The sequence below is a fragment of the Acomys russatus genome, chromosome 4 (genome assembly GCF_903995435.1).
Source record: "Acomys russatus chromosome 4, mAcoRus1.1, whole genome shotgun sequence".
NCBI lineage: Eukaryota > Metazoa > Chordata > Mammalia > Rodentia > Muridae > Acomys > Acomys russatus.
Window position 1 is genome coordinate 17,703,997 of NC_067140.1, and position 19,713 is coordinate 17,723,709.

A 19,713-nucleotide genomic window follows, 5' to 3' on the forward strand; every position below is an offset into this window, starting at 1 on the left:
CCTGAATAGTCTGGATTTTTAATTCAACATATTGTATCTCGATGGGTTGACATTCTAATTCCTCAAGATATTGTGGATTTCTCTCACCTGGAACTACCTCTTTTGGTGTTATTTTAGGTCCCAGTTCAGATTCCTCTGATGGTTCCCTACTTTTATTTAAGGATTATTTCCACATCTGTTCTTTGGCCTCTGCTCTAGCACCTTTTTTTTTGGTTTTTCTAGACAGGGTTTCTCTGTGTAGCCTTGGCCATCCTGAAATCACTTTGTAGACCAGGCTGGCCTCGAACTCACAGCGACCCGCCTGCCTCTGCCTCCCGAGTGCTGGGATTAAAGGCGTGCGCCACCACGCCTGGCTTTCTACCCTTTTTATAGCCTATAGATTTTTTTAATTGACAGATAATTCAGCCATACAATATACAAGATATTCTCTCTACACCTAATATTGACACTAACATTATGGCAGGGTTGGATTCAGGCTGGATTTTGAGGCAAACTCTTTGCATAGGTGGCAGGTGAACAGTTGTCTAGGTGTTTCTTTCTTTCTTTCTTTCTTTTTAATGAAGTACACATATGCTTGTAAGAACTGCCCACGTCCACAGTTTATGAGGGGCTGCTGTGTGGTGGTGGCTTGGGCTGCACTTCACTCTCCCATGGACCTTCTGGGATGTCCAGATCGCCTCATCACTTACACCTCTCATCTCCCAAACTTTAGTTTGGGAAGCAAGGGCCAGACTGAGTTCGTTCTTGTACCTCACTGACCTTTCAATTTACCTCTGTTTCACAGAGTTACTTCTCTTCTTCTGGCAGAGAGGTCCACATACTACCCAACAAAGCCCCCATCTCTTTCTCTCAACTGGCTTATTAGTAAAACCCACCACCTCCTTTGAATGGCTGCATGGCATCTAAAGTCACAGGTAATTAATATATACAAGAGAGGGGCTGGGGATGTAGTTCAGTTGGTGAAGTGCTTGCTTAGCAGACACAAGGTCTTGAGTTCCATTCCAATGCCATGTAAAGCCCAGCATGGTGGCCAAGATCTGTGATCTCAGCACTTGGGCAACGCAGCCTGGAAGAGCAGAAGTTTAGGATCATTCTTCAAGGCCATCTTGGGTAACATACAACTCTGTCTCAACAACAATAAAATATCTCCAGAGGACACGTGAATGGTTGTACCCTTATGAATCTAGGAACCCCAATGAGTTCCAGAAATGTTTTCATTTGGTCCCCAAGGCCATCAAAAGAACACCATCTCCTATCAAGATAGGAACACAACTTGGGGGTAGCCAATTAGGCAGAGCCCACTTGGACTTGATGGCAATTAAAAGCCAGGTTCATTAAATGTTCCTGAAAGAGACTTGGTGAAGATGGGGGTGGGGGTGGGGAGCCCCAGTGACATCAGCAACTTGTTATAGACCTCCCTCAGATCCCCTGCTTTTTAAAGGGAAAGTCTTTCTAGGATCAAAAGACAGTCCCTTCTAATGTGACTGTAGACAGGATGCAGATGTGACCCACACTCAGTACCTTCTCTGTTGTTACGTCACAAACCATGGCCTGCTGGAGGCTGAGTCTCTTAGAAGTGAATGTGCTTAAGCTTCTGTGTAGTAGAAGCTTTGGTTTCTTTTCCTTTTTTTTTTATTTTTTATTTTTTGGTTTTCCGAGACAAGGTTTCTCGTGTAGCTTTGGCTGTCCTAGACTCACTCTGTAGACCAGGCTGGCCTCGAACTCACAGTGATCCACCTGCCTCTGCCTCCCAAGTGCTGGAATTAAAGGCGTGCGCCACCACGCCCGGCTCAAGCTTTGGTTTCTTTAACAACTGTTATATGTTTTTGTTTGTTTGTTTGTTTAATTCCAAGTGTGGGATATGGGACTGCCTTAGTTTATCCACAGTTGACCATTGCCTCAGGGGGTTCAGGGAGGGGCATAGTCTTTGCCAGTTGGAGACAGCTTGATTCTGAGAACTCAGAGAGGGCATAAATATAAGAGCCCAGAGAGAGAAGGCAACGGTTTCAAGGGGACAGATGGAGGAGGGAGAAGGCCGCTGGCTCTTCCTGCTTCTGATTTTTCTGTTTGCTGCTGCTGGACTGCTGGACATTCTGATGACCGAGATTGGTATTTTTCCAAAGAACCCAATGACCCTAACTAGCTGGAATTAAGTCTAAAGAGGTCTGTGTCCCCTTTCCCTTATAACCTTCTTTCTCTCCTACCTAGGATTGGGGGATTGGAAAGGAGGTAGAGGCTTAAGGAACCCCAAATAAAATAGAGTAAAAAGTAGCACCTACACTTCTGGCCTCTCACCTGCTCTGCCCTCTCTAAGGCCCTCGGTGGGGTTCAAATTTTGTTCTCATAATCCTTTTTCTTTTCTTTATTTCTTCTTCTGTTTGTTTGTTTGTTTGTTTGTTTTTCCAAGACAGGGCTTCTCTGTATAACAGTTTTGTTATACAGCCCTGGCTGTCCTAGAACTCAGTTTGTAGACAAGGCTGGCCTTGAACTCACAGGGATCCACCTGCCTCTACCTCCCAAATTCTGAGATTAAAGGTGTGTGCCATCATGCTGGGTTTATAATTCTTTCCTTTTTTTCTTTCCTTTGTTTTTGTTTGTTTGTTTGTTTGTTTGTTTGAGACAGGGTTTCTCCATGTAGCCTTGGCTGTCCTGGACTCACTTTGTAGATCAGGCTGGCCTCGAACTCACAGAGATCTGCCTGCCTCTGCCTCCCGAGTGCTGGGATTAAAGGCATGTGCCACCACTGCTCTGGCTATAATCCTCTTCTTAAAGATGGTCTCTAATTGTCCCATCAGTCCATCACCACCCATCCCTAACCTGAGAGGGATGCAATCCCTTGAGGGTCTTGTCTTCCTGCCCAGAATCCTGCACCACATAAGTGGATCATGGGAGCCGAGTACAGTGTACTTTCCTCACAGTCTGAACCTGATCATGGAGGGAGGGCCCAGACCACTGTGGGTGGTGCCATTCTTGGCTTGGTGGTCCTGGGTGCTGTAAGAATGCAGGCTGAGCAAGCCATTGGGAGCAAGCCAGTAGGCAGCACCCCTCTATGGCCTCTGCATCAGCCCCTGCCTTCAGGATCCTGCCGTTTGTGTTCCTGTCTTGACTTCCGCTGGTGATGAGCACCAATGTGGATGCATACGCTGAATAAATCTTTTCCTCCGCAACTTGCTTTTTGGTCATGGTGTTTTTGTCCAGCAATAGAAACCTTGAGTAAGATACGGTGCTCGCGGGCTGGAGAGATGGCTCAGAGGTTAAGAGCACTATCTGTTCTTCCAAAGATCCCGAGTTCAATTCCCAGCAACCACATGGTGACTCACAACCACTTGTAATGAGATCTGGTTCCTTCTTATGGTGGGCAGGCACACATGTGGGCAGAATACTGTATAAATAATAAGGAAATATTAAAAAAAAAAAAAAAAAAGATAAGGTGCTCGCTACCAGCCTGGCCACTTGAGTTCAATCTCCAGGACATGTATGATAGAAGGAGAGAGCTGATTATATTAAGCTGTGGCCTGACTTTTTAATACAGGTATAGCATGCACCTGCTCACACATGCATTGTAAAATCATTTTTGGGGGGTTTTTGTATGTCCCCCCCCTTTGCTTCTAAATATCTATTAGAGTTTTTTTTTTTTTTACCCCACTTTAGATCATTTCCGAATAAAAGACACGAAGACTTTTAGATTTATAATAAGCTTTAAAGCACTAGAGCTGGACAGATATCACCCCTTTAAACCATTTTTGCTATTTCCCAGCCATGTTCCCCAGTATTACCTGCCATATTGTTCCTGTCTGGGCTGCTTCTGCTCCATCAGGCCAGCCCTCATGGCCATGTGTTCATGGTCCACACTGCCTTTTTTTTTTTTTTCTTTGTGTGTGTGTGTTTTTTGAGAGAGGGTTTCTCTGTGTGGCCTTGGCTGTCCTGGACTCGCTTTGTAGAGCAGGCTGGTTTCAGACTTACAGCGATCCACCTACATAGCTTTGCCTCCTGAATGCTGGGATTAAAGGCGTGGGCCACCATGCCCGGCCCATACTGCCTTCTTTTTCTCCTTTTCCCTCTTCTCTCTTGTGGTCCCTACCTGAGATCCCAAGCCTGGGGACCAGAGCTCCACCTGCCTCTCTTCTGCCCAGTTACAGGTTATCTAGTCTTTTTATTGACCAATCAGAGATGATTAGGGAGCAAACTTTACACAGCATTGTTCAGTGTACATGAGGATGCACTTGCCTGGACTGCAAGCAGATGTTGGGGTCCAGAACTTAGCATCTGAATACACAGAGCACCAGACCAATGCCCCAACACACATGCACACATAGCCAGGTGTGGTGGTGCATGGCTTTAATCCCAGTGCCCAGGAGGCAGAGGCAGGCGGATCTACATAGTGGATCTACATAGGCAGCCTGGTCTACAGAGTGAGTTTCAGAACAGCCAGGGGTACATTGTAAGACCCTGTCTCAAAACAAAAATAAACAACCTCCTCCCAAATAAAAGGTGATTTTTTTTTTTTTTTGTGCTCACTTTTGATCCCAACACCAGGGAGGCACTGGCTGAGGGAGGAGGGTGGAGGGCACTGGGCCAGCCTAGGCAGGCTGTCCTTACTGAAAAACAAACAAACAAATGCTCCCCCCCTCAGACGACAAATATAGGCCCACAAAAGACATTCTCTGTGGGAGTACAGTTTCAGCTGCTTCGGACCCTCAAACTGGGTCAACTTTCCCCATTTTTATCCCCAGTCCCTTGGAACACAATCCTTCTTTGCCCTTGGGACTCCTGCACCCCTCAGGGCTCCTGGTGAAGGCCAGGCACTGGGTCTCCCTGGGCTTCCTGTCTGGGTCACACTAGGTCTGAGGGGGTCCCACTTGCCACTGCTACTCACTTTGTTCCCTGTCAAGAAAAGCTGGCACTAGAGGTTGACAGCAGCTCTCACGTCCCTTGGCACTAGCCTCTCTTGTCATCTAGAGACTGCAGAAATGGTGCCTACTGTCGCCAGGAGCAGAGGGCAAGTGGGGACAATGGCAAATGCTTTCTTTAGGCGTCAAAACCACTAAGGCACCTGTAGGCCTGGCATGAGACCGGGAGATGTGAGAGACACACGTCTGAGGCAGCTGCCCAGGGGGATAACTCCTGGCCAGGAAGACTGGCAGGTTCAGGGTAGCTTTGGGTGGCCTAAGGGACCTTACCCTTTGTGTCTCCTTCTTCGTTTATTGAGACAGTTTCCGAGGGAGCCAGGCAGGCAGCAGCTGTGACCAACGCTGGCTGGTGTAGGGGTGTCCAGAATCAGGGTGATTGGTGGGGGGGGGCTGTCAGGGACCTGGTCACTGTGTCTTCATCTCATATCAGTGTGCCCAGGGTGTCCCCCATCATTTCTCGAGCAGCTCCTGTAGCAGTTGCCGCCCACCCTGCTCGCCTAGGCCTGGTTGCTTCTCTCTGACTCCCAGCTGGTTCTCTGAAGATTGTCTTTTTTTTTTTTTTTTTTTTAAAGCTAATGTGCCAAATAATGGGTATCATGGTGACATTTTCATTGTTGTTGTTTTTGAGACAGGGCCTCTCTCTCTCTCTCTCTCTCTTTCTCTCTCTCTGTCCTAGCTGGCCTGGAACTTGCTATGTTGTCTGGACTGGCCAGGAACTCACAGTCTGCCTCTGCCTCTGTAGTGTTGTGATTAAAGAAGTTATCAGCACGCCCAGAGGAAGTAACTGACGCTTGTTTTTGGAGGAAGAAGGGGTTCTAGGCCCTGTGATTGACAGGTAGTACTTGTGGCTAGTCTCTGACGCCTGGGTGGCAGGGCAAGTGGAGTCTTTTAGCTACACTTTGCCAGCAGGGGGCACTGAGTGGCTGTGAAATTTTGTTGTCATTAGGTCCCCTTCAAACACTGTTTAAGTCCTAAAAGGAGACCTAGCCAGACAAAACACTTTTTCACCCTTAATCCCAGCACTTGGAGGCAGAAATTTAACCTAGGGCCTTGTATATGTTAGGCAAGCGCTCGACCACTGAGCTACATACCCTACGTTCAAGCCCAAAAATATATTTAATTAAATTAATTTATTTATTTTAAAGAGTTACATCTTTTATTTTATGGGTTTGAGTGTTTTGTTTTCATTTTTGTCCCTCTGCCATGTTCATACCTGGTGCCAGAAGAAAGATTTGGGATCTCTGGGAGTAAAGTTACAGGTGGTTGTGAGCCACCATGTAGCCACTGGGAACTGAACCCTGAACCCAGGTCCTCTGCAACCAGTGCTCCTAACTCCTGAGACACTTTTCCAGCTCCCCCACCTTTTTTTTTTTGAGACAGGTTGGCCTTGAATTTGATGTGTAGCTGAAGACCACCTCCAAGCCCCCATCTTCTACTTGTTCAGTGCTGGGGTTATAGGCCTGTGTCACCATACTTGCTTAAAAAGGGATACTTGAAGCGGGGCGTGGTGGCACACGCTTTTAATCTCAGCACTTGGGAGGCAGAGGTAGGCGGATGGCTGTGAGTTCGAGGCCAGCCTGGTCTACAAAGCAAGTCCAGGACAGTCAAGGCTACACAGAGAAACCCTGTCTCGAAAAAACTAACAAAACAAAACAAAAAACAAAAAACAACAACAACAACAAAACCCAACCAACCAACCAACCAAACAAACAAAAACCCCCCAAAACCAACCAAACAAACAAACAAAAAAACCACAACCCCCCCAAAACTTCCCCTGCATTTATATATTATAACTTAATTGCCAATTAGCTCATTCTGATCACTTAATCAATCAGGGGTAAGAAGGGCAAGGGTGGGTAGGTTGGTGATGTTTTTTGTGAAAATCAACCATCATAGGTGCTATCTGAAGAAACGTTTTGGCATGGAGCAGTATCAGGCCTTTCAGAGTTGGGTGAAGCTTGCACAGGTCCTAGCTTGGGGAAGACTTCTAATGGAGATTGGCCTGTTGGCTCGGAAGTGAATCGTGGAACACTTGTGAGTAATGGCCTGATTGTCCCCTGCCCATGTGGAAGGGCACAAAAACCATGGGAAATAAAGAGAGCAGCCAAGACATGAAATGCTCTCTCAAAAGCTTTTTTTTTTTCTGAGACAGGGTATCTCTGTGTAGCCTTGGCTGTCCTGGACTTGCTTTGTAGACCAGGCTATCCTTGACCTCATAGTGATCCGCCTGTCTCTGCCTCCAGAGTGCTGGGATTAAAGGCGTGCACCACCATGCCCAGGCTTCCTCAAAAGCTTTTTAGACGTGAGCAGGGAGGGAAAGCCGGCCCTATCCCAGGTTGTAACTTTGAAAAGGACCAGTAGGTGGCAGTGAAGGACAAGGAACACACTTGCTGGGGTTCAACCGGGGAAGCTTGTGAGCTTCAGACACCTTAGCTGTCCATGTCCATTACTATAGCGTCCCTCAGGAGGGAGGAGGAGTGACATGCTGCAGGACAGTTATGGGCCAAGGAAGATGCCTTAGTCAGGGTTCCTGTTCCTGCTGCTAAACACCATGACCAAAGAGCAAGTTGGGGAGGAAAGGGTTTATTTGGCTTACTTCTAGATCAAAGTCCACCACTGAAGGAGGCCAGGACAGGATCTCAAACAGGGCAGGGACCCGGAGGCAGGAGAGACAGGCGCCGATGCAGAGGCCATGGGGGAGTGCTGCGTATTGTCTTGTTCCTCCTGGCTTGCTCAGCCTGCTTTCCGATAGAGCCCAGGACCACTAGGTGATGAAGGCACCACCCATAATGGGCTGAGCCCTCCCCCAACAATCATTTAATTAAGAAAATGCCCTACAGGCTTGCCTAATGGAGCCTTATGGAGGCATCTTCTTAGTTGAAGTTCGCTCTTGTCACGTGACTTTGGCTTCCGCCAGGTTGACATAAAACCAGCCAGCACAGAAGCTCAAGATGGATTCACATGCAGATCCCTGCCTTTACCTGGGTGGCCACAGGGAGATGATGGAGAGAAGAAACTTTAGACAGAGCTAAGCAGGTGGGCTCTCTCCAGGGAAGAGGCAGAGGGAGCAGAGGAGGGTTTTTCTGCTCTAGGGAGGACCACACCCTGAAAGGCTGCAGCAGACAGGGCAGTAGGCAGTGACAGGAATTCTGAACCCCCGATAGCTAAGTGGCCAGTGACACTCAGCTGCATCTGTAGCTGCTGCTGACAGGCACTCTATTTTGTAATTTTTTTTTTTTTTTACTTTTATTGAATGTCTATGATTTACACATTATGTACCAAAATCCCTCTCCTCCCCCCAGTAAAATAAAACAAACAAACAAAAAAATCTTGTCACAGAAGCTGCAGTGTATCACACAGTATAGCCTTTTGTCCACATATGTTTACTTTCAAATGCTCATTGCTATGAGTCATGGGTCTGCTTGGAGGCCTACACTGTTGTTATCGGATCCTCACTGGGACCGTTGTCGGATATCTTGTTGTTGCTGTGTGTCAAGGAGCTTCTTAATCTTTGAATCTGCAGGTCTGGCCCCTTCATTTGTTCCAGCAGGTTATACATGGGGTAGATGTTGGGGTGAGGTCCACTCAGAGCCCTGGCTCAGGGCCTGCTCCCTTGTCTTCAGGGCAGGGCCAGGCTTACCCACTCCCTAACATCAGAGCAGGACCCACTCTCCCACTCCTAAGTCATCAGGGCTGGGCTGGCTCTCCTGCTCCTGTGTCCTCAGGGCAGGGCCCACTCTCCCACTCCTAAGTCATCAGGGCCAGGCTGGCTCTCCTGCTCCTGTGTCCTCAGGGCAGGGCCCACTCTTTGGCTCCCTATTTTGTAATTGTTTTGGACAGACCTCAGACTGGCCAGGAACTCACTATGTAGCCCAGGCTAGCCTCAAACTCTCAGCAATTCTCCTGCCTCAGCTTCTTAAGTGCTGGGAATCTAGGCATGTGCAGAAATCTCCTCTTCCTTTGTCCTTATTCTCTTGTCTGTTTCCTCCCTCTACTCTTCCCGTCTGTCTTTTGCCTTGCAGTGAGTGGTTCTGCCCAACGCCTCGCCGTGCCTTTCTGGCCATGGCTTTGCAACAGGCTCAAAGCTATGGGATGGGTAATATGGCTGGAAAACTTCTGAAATCCTGAGCCAAGAGAAACCTTTCCTCCTCCAAGTTCATCTTTTGAGGTGTTCAGTCACAGTATGGAAAGCTGACTCACATAGCAACAAGAACATTCAAGACTGGGCCTGTGCACCTACCATAAAAGGGACCTAAGGAAGTGTGCATGTGACCCATCTCAGCCTCAACAGTGGCTTCCTGCCTCTGGTTGCCTGACTCCATGCACTCACGTGCTGGCTACAGACCTGTGCTGGCCTCCTCTGTAAACTGGGGGTGATGGCTCTACCTGCAGAGCTGGCTGTACCAGTCTACTTTCTGTTGCTATAAGGAATTTCCCTGAGGCTAGGTCTTCTATCTCGAAAAGAGATTATTTGGCTTGTAGCTTTGGAGGTTCAGGGCGTGTGCCAAGATGGGCTGTGCTCAGGGGAGAGGCCTCCCCTTGGCTAGGTCACACCTTGATGGATGGTGCCTTGCTGATTGTGTGTGGAAGAGGGGGTGACTGCACAGTGGGGAGGCTAGAGAGGAGGGGAGGGTCAGGCCTGTTCTGCATACAGTTCCCTGTCAGTGGATATAAATGGCGTCTCATGAGAACTACTGTAATCCCTGCTAAGGGAAGACCCCCCCCAAGACCTACTTACAACTTACCCTTCTAGATCCTACTATTTCCCAGCACACTACTCTGAGGACCAAGTGTTCCATCCATCAATCCTTCAGAGATGAGCCAAATCCAAACAGCAATATCTGACCCAGGGAAACTGGTATTTGGGGATTTGCGTAAGTCCCTTGGGTTCCCTGCTGTGGTTTCTGTTGGGTCTATGAAGGGCGAGGACAGACAAAGATGGTGCTAAAAAGCCTTACTGGTTCCCTCCTTGCTCCCAGCTGCAACTGCAGTTTTGTCTTTTACCACAGCTCCTGCCAGGCAAGTGCACGGTTCACTTAGTGCCTCTATTCTGGTCTAGAACAGAATTCCTTTAAACGCTTCATGGCATGCTGCAGCCTGCTGTTTGTGAGGCTGGCACCTAGTGCAATGCCAACTTCTGTCCACAGGGGGCAACAGAGAGTCACTGTAAACTCTATTGGATTTTATCCCTAACCTGCTTTCAGACTGCAGCCCTGGGGGGGCTGGGGGGGGGGCAGGGAGGGAGCGTCTGGCCCTCTGCCACCTCAGGGCCTGGTCAATTGGTTCAGGGCTGGGCACACTGCTAAGCTATTCTGGTCAGAGCAAATCTCAGGGCTTATGTATGTAGGAGTCATCTTAGTTCTTGGTCTTTCCTGTCAGAGTGATGCCTTTGTTCACTGTATTATTCAAATGCTGATTTCTGTGCTGGCAGAGATCTGATTACAGGCTGCTGGACTTCCGTATTGTCATTATTAGGAAGCATTTCCTGTCTCAATATTTTGTAAATATTGTTCTTCATCACCTTCTGATTGGTTAAAGAAAGAGATGAATGGCCAGCAGCTGGGCAGTAGAGGAAGGCTGGACTTCCAAGCCCGGTGAGAGGGTATCAAGTGGGGACCAGAGAGAGGGGAGTTACCACCGGGATACAGGTGAAGAAGCAAGTTCCAGAATGAAACTAACATGGCAGGTAACGGGTCACGTGGCGGGACGTAGGCCAGGCCAATATTGTCAGGTTAGAATAGCTGGGTATCTGCCCAGCTGTAGTGCCTGAAGCTTATAAGAAGTATAAAGGTCTCTGTGTCATTATTTAGAGCTAGGGCAGGCCGAGAAAGACCTATGGTTGTGCCTGAGGTGAGAAAGTCCAGCACTGCTGCAGCCATGTTGTTGCCTTGAGAGAAGAGTGTTGAGCTGCCAGCGATCACATGGGGGATGTAAGAGTGATGTGAACTTAAACGGTCATCGTAAAGCAGAGAGGGACCCCTCATGGCTCGTTGCAGCCTGCTGTATGTGAGGCTGGCATGACCCTGGCCCCTTTCAACTGTATGAGTTTCAAGTTATCTCCCTTATCATATTCCCCCGCCCCATAAAGCAGTTTTAGTTGGGTTTTGGGATACCTGGGAACAGGGTGGTCCTTCCTAACCCTGTGGTTTTGGGAAGAGTTGTTACTTTCCCCGGACACTTTCCTGTGCACCTCACTTATTTTCCTTCATGTCCCCACTGCTTGGTCCTCAGTGGGAAGAGTTTCCATAGCCTACTTCCTTCCTTTCTTTTTTTTTTTTTTTAACAGGATCTCAGTAGCGCAGGCTGGCCTCAAACCCCCTATCCGGACCTCTCAATTGCTGAGATGACAGCCACACTGTAAACACTACATCATTTATGCAACGCAGGGGATCGAACCTAGAACTTCATGCACACTAGGCAAGTGCTCTGAACTACCCTGGTATCTTGGTTCTCCAAATGAGAAAACAAAAAACAAAAACAAAACAAAACAAACAAACAAAAAAACAAAAAAAAAACAATGCTCAGAGAAGTTGAGTAACCAGCCCGAGGCCACCCAGCTCACGAGGGGCAGAGCTAGGGCTACCCAGCAGTTCATACTGTCATGCTTTGCTTCATAGAAGGGAGACAACCAAGACTCCACATCTCCAGGGGTCAGAAGGCAGCGTGGTGGGAGGTGAGCCAAGGCTGGACTGTGACTCACCATGACTACGAATATAATGGGGAGGCTGAGGCAAGCAGCTTGTCTCCTAAGTGCTAATGAAAAGCTCTCAGGTTGCCTTTTGCCAAGTCTGCGATTGAGGTGCGAACATGCATTGGCAATTAGCAGCCGGGGTGCCGGCAGATGGAGCATGTGTGAAAGCCTTCCTGGTGCCATGAAAACTCAGCTGAAGCAGACCTGGCCCCGCGCCTGGCTGCTGTCGGGTGACCAGACCTTCTACTGTGGCTGCCTGCCCCTTGAGGACTCGTTAGGGATAGTGCTGGCATCTACTGCACCACGCGCACCCTTGTTTGATCTGTCACACATTTTGTCTCATTTCGTTACATCACCGCCGCCAGGCTGACAGAGTCTGTTTTTAAGAACTGGACCTTCAGCTAAGCATGGTGGCTCTCGACTGTGATCCTAGCGCTTGGGAGGTGGAGGTGGGAGGATGAGGAGTTCAAGGCTGGCCTCATCAACCTAGCACGTTAAGGCTACGTGAGACCCTGTCTGGAAAACAACACCAACCAACTAACCAAAGCATAAAGGCCAAAACAAAAAAGCCCTAAACAATCCGCAAAGATCGCGCCCCTTATTAGTCTCTCCCGTGAGGGAGTTGCCCTAACAGCGCATGCGCCTCTGGTGGCGCGGGGTCCGGGGGGAGGGGGTCGGGTCAGGAGGGAGATGTCATACTCAGTCATTCTGGTTTCCTTCCTACTGTTCTGGTGTTAACATGGGAAATCAAAGCCCAATGAAGGCCGGTGGGGACCCTCTGGGTCCTGGGCACACTGGAGTGGTGGGTCTCTCTCACTGGCGGAAGCTGAAGGTACTGAGACCCATTCCCAGGTGAGCACGGTGGTGGCACTGTGTTGTCTTCCGGGCCCTAGGCAGAGTCACCACCCTTGGCATCCAGTCACAATGTGGCCATCTAGCTAGGGTCCGTGGTCTTGGTCTGACCCCTGGGAGTACGGTCAAATGGAGTCAGATGGGGTTAATTATTGGGGCTGCGCTCATAAGGAGACCTGGAAGAGAGACAGGAAGCAGGAAGCAGGTGGCTAGGGCTGGATTTATCTGCAGCCTCCTTCTGGGAGCCCAGAACAGAGCTGGCCACACCAGAGTAAATTACCCCACTGGACCAAGCCTGGGAGCTTGGGCTGCCCTGGTGGGATATACAGTCACCCATGGCATCTCTGGGTACAAAGGTCTTATCTCCTGTGGAGATGGGGTGTTGAGGTTCTTTTTTGTTTGTTTGTTTGTTTCCGAGACAAGGTTTCTCTGTGTAGCCTTGGCCATCTTGGACTCACTTTGTAGACCAGGCTGGCCTTGAACTCACAGTGATCTGCCTGCCTCTGCCTCCCGAGTGCTGGGATTAAAGGCATGAGCCACCATGCCCAGCTCTCTTATCTTTATTTTTAATTGAAACAATTTAAGTCATTTTATGAATGTTTTGCTTGCATTCTTGCATATGCGCTCCTGGAATGGACTGTTAAGAGGCACCATATGGATGCTGGAAACTGAACTCAGGTCTCTGGAAGAACAAGTGTTTTTAACTCCTGAGCCATCTCGCCAGCCCCTTTTATTTTATTTTTGAAACAGGGCTATGTAGCCCTGGCTAGCCTAGAACTTACTATGTAAATCAGGCTGTCCTTGAACTCACAGAGGCTTGGGTTCCAAACCTAACCACTGTCAGCATCACTCCCCCATGTGCCCAGAACATATCCTAGGCAGAGAGGCGGCAGAGGACTTCAGCTTTCCACAGGGTCTCTGAGTGGCCATAGGATCATACGTCCTGGTGACTTGTTGATGAGGAAGATGGGCTTACCTCAGTTGGTGCCACCGAGATCTGACCCTAACAATGCACAGGTGGGGTCTGTCAGAGTGAGGGAGGAAAGTGGCATTCAGTGGCCAGCGGTGTCAAAGTTGCTGCTCAGCCAACACAAGTAACAGTGACTGATCACCACTCCAGCCTTTTCCTGTTCCCGCTAGAACGTCATCCAGGAGATGGATTGCTCTGCAGGAGGGCCACCTCCATCACTGTCCCAGCCTGTGTGTCTGTGACCAGACTGTGATGTGTTGGAGACTGTGAAGGCTTAGAAGGGCCACTCAGGTGCTCAAGACGCCAGCTTCGGGTGGTGGGGTGTCTGCTTCTGGTGCCCCCTCCCTCCTATTTCCCTGTGAGATTAAAGCACCCCCTGGGAGCTCTGCAGGGGGCAGAGCACCTGTTGAGGCCCAAGAATGAAGGCCTGGCTGTGTTCCTATGCGTCTCTCTCCCCTAGAGTGTTGTCCTCTTTGGTAGATGGCCTCCCACGTGTTGTGTCCTTACACTTCTGAAGTGAGGTACTTCCTATTGGATTTCCTTCATGGGCCAACTCCAGCCACCTGTTAAGCAGACTTGTCATGAGGGATGGTGTCTTTTCTGGGCCCAGTGTATACAGGATAGAAGGTGCTGGAACAGTAAGAGACTCAAAGCCACTTGGCCTCAGGAGCTGCTCCCTTCCCTCCCCTCCCCTCCTCCATCTCCACCTCTACCTTTTTAAAAAAATTTATTATTTTTTTAAAGGCTAGTTGGTGACTTTAAGTCTATTTCAAGCCAAGCCTAGATATTTACAGGTTATTTGGGTAAACAATGTCTTCTTTTCAGAAAAGTGAGTTAGAGACTTTGTGGATCCATTTTATGATTGGGACACCAGCCCCACAGCACGTGTTCATCCCTTTGACTGGACCCAAAGGACAGCTGATGGACAGTGACCCTCACAGGATGGAATTTGTTTTCTAGGAGACTCCCAGAGGGGTTTAGCAGGAGGCTGAGAGCACAGCTATTCATCCAGCAGGTATATTTGGGACAGTGTGGGCCTGCCTCTGTCCCGTATAGGGTTCTCTGAGAAGCTTCCTGTCTTCAAGAGGTTGGGCATCAAGGGGGACAGAAAGATCACAAATAACTCACTCTGTAAGGCATCATTTGCTAATAAGGGCTTTAGAGATGGGTAAGGAGGTGTTTAAAAAACACAGGTTTAAAGCTGGGCCTGCTGGCACCAGCCAAGGACTATACATGCACTAAATATTGAACTCCTACCCAGATCTAGCCAATGGACAGGGTATTCTCCACAGTTGAGTGGAGAGTGGGGACTGACTTTCACACAAACTCTGGTGCCTCATATTTGACCACGTCCCCTTGATGAGGAGGCCTGATGGCACTCAGAGGGATAGCGGACTACCAAGAAGAGACTTGATACCCTATGAGCATATACAGGGGGAGGGAGGTCCCCCTCAGTCACAGTCATAGGGGAGGGGAGTAAGGGGAAACCGGGAGGGAGGGAGGAATGGGAGGATACAAGGGATGGGATAATTATTGAGATGTAATATGAATGAATTAATAAAAAAAAAAAGTAAAACAAAATAAAGCTGGGCCTGCTTATATAAGCCTGTAATCCCAGGGCTACTGGAGGCTGAGGCAGGGGGATCACAAGTTTAAGGCCCCTGGACTTCATGAGACAAGAGGCTGTGAGGGAAGCACGGAGTAGAGGGCCCGCCTGGCATGGGTGAGGCCGTGGGTGCCATTGCGAGTACCACGAAATAAACAAACCAACACTTGACTTGTACTGAAGCATGTGAGGCCAGCCTGTCAGCCCGTCATGAGTGTCGCCATGTCATGGGTAGAGAGCACGTCACTGGAGAGTAGCATGTACCTCCAGGGGAGGGGCACAAGGAGACGCCAGGGTAAGAAGTGTGAGGGGCAAGGTCCCTATAGATTCTCTGTGAGGACCAGGAGAGGAAGGGCAAGCCGGCTTGGTCTCTGGCTGTTGGAGGACCCTGCTGTTTGAGCAGACAGCTTCTCCAAAGCTTGGCCCAGAATGGAGTCCTCCCTTTCTCAGCAGGGGCTTGTGTCTGCCCGACCTCATCTGTAGTGTCTCTAGGCACAGACGCCTATCCATATCTGGAGTATGACCGTTGACACGGTTCCCTGAAAGCCTCTCCCATGGCTGCTCATAGGATAATTGGGTACCGTGTTCTAGTCCTGTGCTGCCGAATGCAAACAAAGCATTTCTGGCACTTCAAGCCCCAGCCAATAGTGTATGTATCTCTACCCTGGGACCCTCCACCCACTCCCCAAGAGCTATATAGCTTTTTATCACCCCGAATAAAGTTGAGCAGTCTCACTGAAGTTGGTCCCAGAAAATTATTCTGTTGTAGTCATAGGCCATCAGAACCTCCTCCCCTTACTCTTTGTCACTTCTGCTCCCTTTGTTTCTGGGAGAATGGTGGCCAATGATGGGGGAGTCCCCACATCTGGGTCAGAGGGACTATGTCTAGTTGCCTGATGCCTGCTTCCAATGCACATAGCATGGGGACTGTGTGCTGGGGTCGCCACCAATTGGGTTAGAGCTCTAGAGATGAGTTTGAAAATGATAGTCTCTTGGGACTGAGATCCAGGAAGTGGTGACTGCAGTTGGTCTTTGGTGCCTAGAAATGAGGTGGGTGTAGCTGAAAAGGAGAAAATGCTCAGGAAATGGGGTAGGTGGGTAGGTGTATCACTGCCAAGGGTGGGGGTGCCAGGCAGGATTGGCTCTGAGCAGACAGGAGAGAGATCTGACAGGGTCCCTGGGCTGCAGGACTGAGGGTGGGAAAGAGAGGAAACAGGAAGAGCAGACAGGAAGAGCCTGTCAGATCTCAGCTGGGAGGTGGAAGAGCTTCTGAAGAGAGGAGACACCTGGAAAGAGGGACACATGAAGGGAGGGGACAACTGGAGGGAGGGACACCTGGAGAGAGGGACACCTAAAGGGAGGAACACCTGAACAGAGGACAATTGGAGAGAAGGACACCTGAAGGGAGAGGACATCTGAAGAGAGGAACACCTGAAGGGAGGGACACCTGAAGAGAGGGGACACCTGAAGAGAGGGACACATGAAGGGAGGGGACAACTGGAGGGAGGGACACCTGGAGAGAGGGACACCTAAAGGGAGGAACACCTGAAGAGAGGACAATTGGAGAGAAGGACACCTGAAGGGAGAGGACATCTGAAGAGAGGAACACCTGAAGGGAGGGACACCTGAAGAGAGGGGACACCTGAAGAGAGGGGACACCTGAAGGGAGGTGAGGGAAGGTAGTGAGAGATGGAGCTGCATGGAGAGGGACGCTGGAAGGAAGTCAGGCGCCAGGCCCCAATGCCTGCATAACTTGGCTTCTGAGGTGGCCCAGCAGTGTCTCCTCCCTTAGCTCTCTCCAAGACTGGTAGAATGCTCCCCCCTGGGTGCTTAGGTCAGCCCTTCTGCCTGAAGCTCTGCTCTCTCTCCTCAGTGTCATCTCTTTTGTGAATCCTTTCTGAAAAGATGTTTGAAAATAATTTGGCGCACACCATTAATCCCAGCACTTGGAGGCAGAGGCAGACAGATCTCTGTGAGTTCGAGACCAGCCTGGTCTACAGAACTAGTTTCAGGACAGTCAGGGCTACACAGAAAAACCCTGACTTGAAAAACAAAATAAAACAAAAATAAATAAATAAATAATAGAAATAAATTTTAAAAATACTTTTTGAGGTATTAACCCTAAAAGCCTGGGCCTCAGGAACGCTATGTCCCTGAGATATTACCCCCAACTCTCTCTGCACTTTTTGAGACAGAATCTCACAAAGTTGCCCAGGGTAGCACATAGGCACTGGCCTCAGCCTCTGGTATATCTGGGCTTACAGATGTCACTTGCCTAGACATAAGTGTCTATGCTCTGCCTCCCTTAACTGCGTCACTCTCTAAGTCACCAACAGCGATTGGAAATTTCTTTCCTGCCAAATTTGGATATTCACCATCTCTCTTCCTATCACTGTGCACCTCACAAAGGTCAGGCTGTGGTCCCCAGTGTTGGCTGCAGGGAAGATGTTGCTGAGGGCCCCCTGATACTTCTGAAGGGATGCAGACGGATGCAGTGTCCACAGTTAAGATGTTCACAGCCATGGTCAGCTTCCTCCCTATGTCCCCCCCTTGGAGACAGGCTCTGGTTACATAACAGCGTCTCACCTAGGTACATCAGGACATTGGGACAGGATGCAAACAAGTGTGAGGGAGGTCAAAGTCAGCTTTTTTTTTTTTTTAAATGTAAAATACATGATGTTCTTCACCATGCATTTTTGGCAATGTTTGAATTTTAAAGCTGGAAGCATTGGAATATCAGAGTCTTGATTGCTGAATCTTCTGGCCCTTTGCCCTCATGTTGGTGTCAGAGACAGGTGCCCAGTCACCTCGCTTTGGTCTAGGGTCACTCAGAGGCAGGGCTGGCATTCTGCTCTTATCCCCGCTGTGACTGTGAAGAAGTATCTGACAGATCTCAAAAGGGGACGACCATGTGACTTAGAGACTGACGAGGACTTGGCATGCCTGATGCCAAGTCTTCTAGAGCCAAGGCTTGCACACTGGGCTATCAAGGTCAGTACAGAGGCCTGGCCGGATGAGCAAGGCATAAGTCACATCAGAACAATGTATCTCTCATCTGGGACTGGCCACAGCTGCCTGGCAGCTTCAGACGGTCCATGGACAGTGAGTATCTGGCTAAGAAAACAAAATGCCTGGCCTAGAGGTTGCTCTCTGTTCTAGAACAGTTTGCTTCATGTCCTAGGTGCCTTGCCTCTTAGCTCCAGCCTCTGGGTCTACTCTGCTGCTGCTGGAACTGGGAGCCCTTGTCTCCAGATGCGGTCTCAGGTGGTGGCCATCTAGGCTTCAGCCTTACTCCCCAGAGCAGAGCCAGATCTACAAGGAAAGGTGAGAGATCCAGGCTACCGAGACCGTGGCTTCTCCACTACTCCAGGCCCTGTCCTCAGTTTGAGAGTCCCTTCCCCAACAAGTGGCATTTCCTTTCTCACTCTGACTTCAGAAGGCTCCCCTTCACACCCTGCTTAGTGTATTCCTAGGCTGTCTCTCACAGCCACCTCTGAGGGCAAAAGAGCACGCCACCACTCTGAGGTGCTGCCAAGCTGACTACGGCAGTGCTGGGCTGTAACACTTGCTGGGCCAAGGAAAGTGACGCTAATTAGGAAAGCTTCCTTTGCAGGTCTGAGTCACTGGAAAGCAGGTGTCACAGGAGCTTTTAAGGAGGCCCTTGGGGTTCGGGTGGTATTTCCACTCTGCCCACTTGTGGGTATGATGTGCAGAAATGGCTGTGTCTCCCCATTAGATAAGGAGAAAGTGGGGGTGCTCCAGGGACCCAGCCTCCAGTGCTTAAAAGTAAACGCTGCGACAGACACATTTCTGTTGCTAGGACAGAACACCAGAGGACAGCAGCCTGAAGGAGGGGAGGTTTATTTTGGTTTCTGGTTTCACCATGATCACTTGGCTCCATCGTTTCTGGATGCTTCCGTGCGCAGCATCCTAAGAGGGGCAGCTTGGGAGAACTCAGCTGTTCCCCTCACTGCAGCCCGGAAGCAGAGAGAAAGCAAGAGGAAGTTATCTGGGGCAACACGCCCTTCAAGGGCAAATCCCTGATGATTGACTTCCTCCATCAGGATCTCAGCCCCTATACCACTTCCCAGCAGCCATGGAAGCTGTGGACTTAACATGGGTTCATCCATTGATGAGGTCAGGCCCCTTGTGTTTCCATTATCAGAGGGAGGTCCCATCTCTGAATCCTGCTGCATGGGAACCAAGTCTTTGACACGTGAGCTTCTGGGGGGACATTTCAGATGAGATCAGGCACATTTGGGGTGGTATGGCTCTAGAGAGTTGGAAACATTTTGGATCTAAGCTGTAATGGACACATTTTTCCATCCCTGTACCTTTTTTGCTGTTTCCCCTTTATTTTCTTTTTTTCTTTTCTTTTCCTTTTTCTTCTTTTTCAATAAATGTTTTCTGAGCACCTGTTAGGTGCTGACCCTGAACAAGGCCATGGGAGGCAGCAGGTATCTGCTTTTAAAGTCCCTGCAGGCATACACAGTTGGTCCTGCAGGAGACAGGGGAGCCTAGACATGATGAAGCTGCAGGTGTGGGTGCTCAGGTCAGGGAGGCAGTGAAAGGAATGAGTTAGCCACCCAGTGCCCTGCAGGGAGGGCATTCGGCAGATGGCTCTGCAGGTGTGAAGGTGCGCCACCAGGTGGGGTGGGCTGGGTGTGTCTGAAGGGAGGCAGGA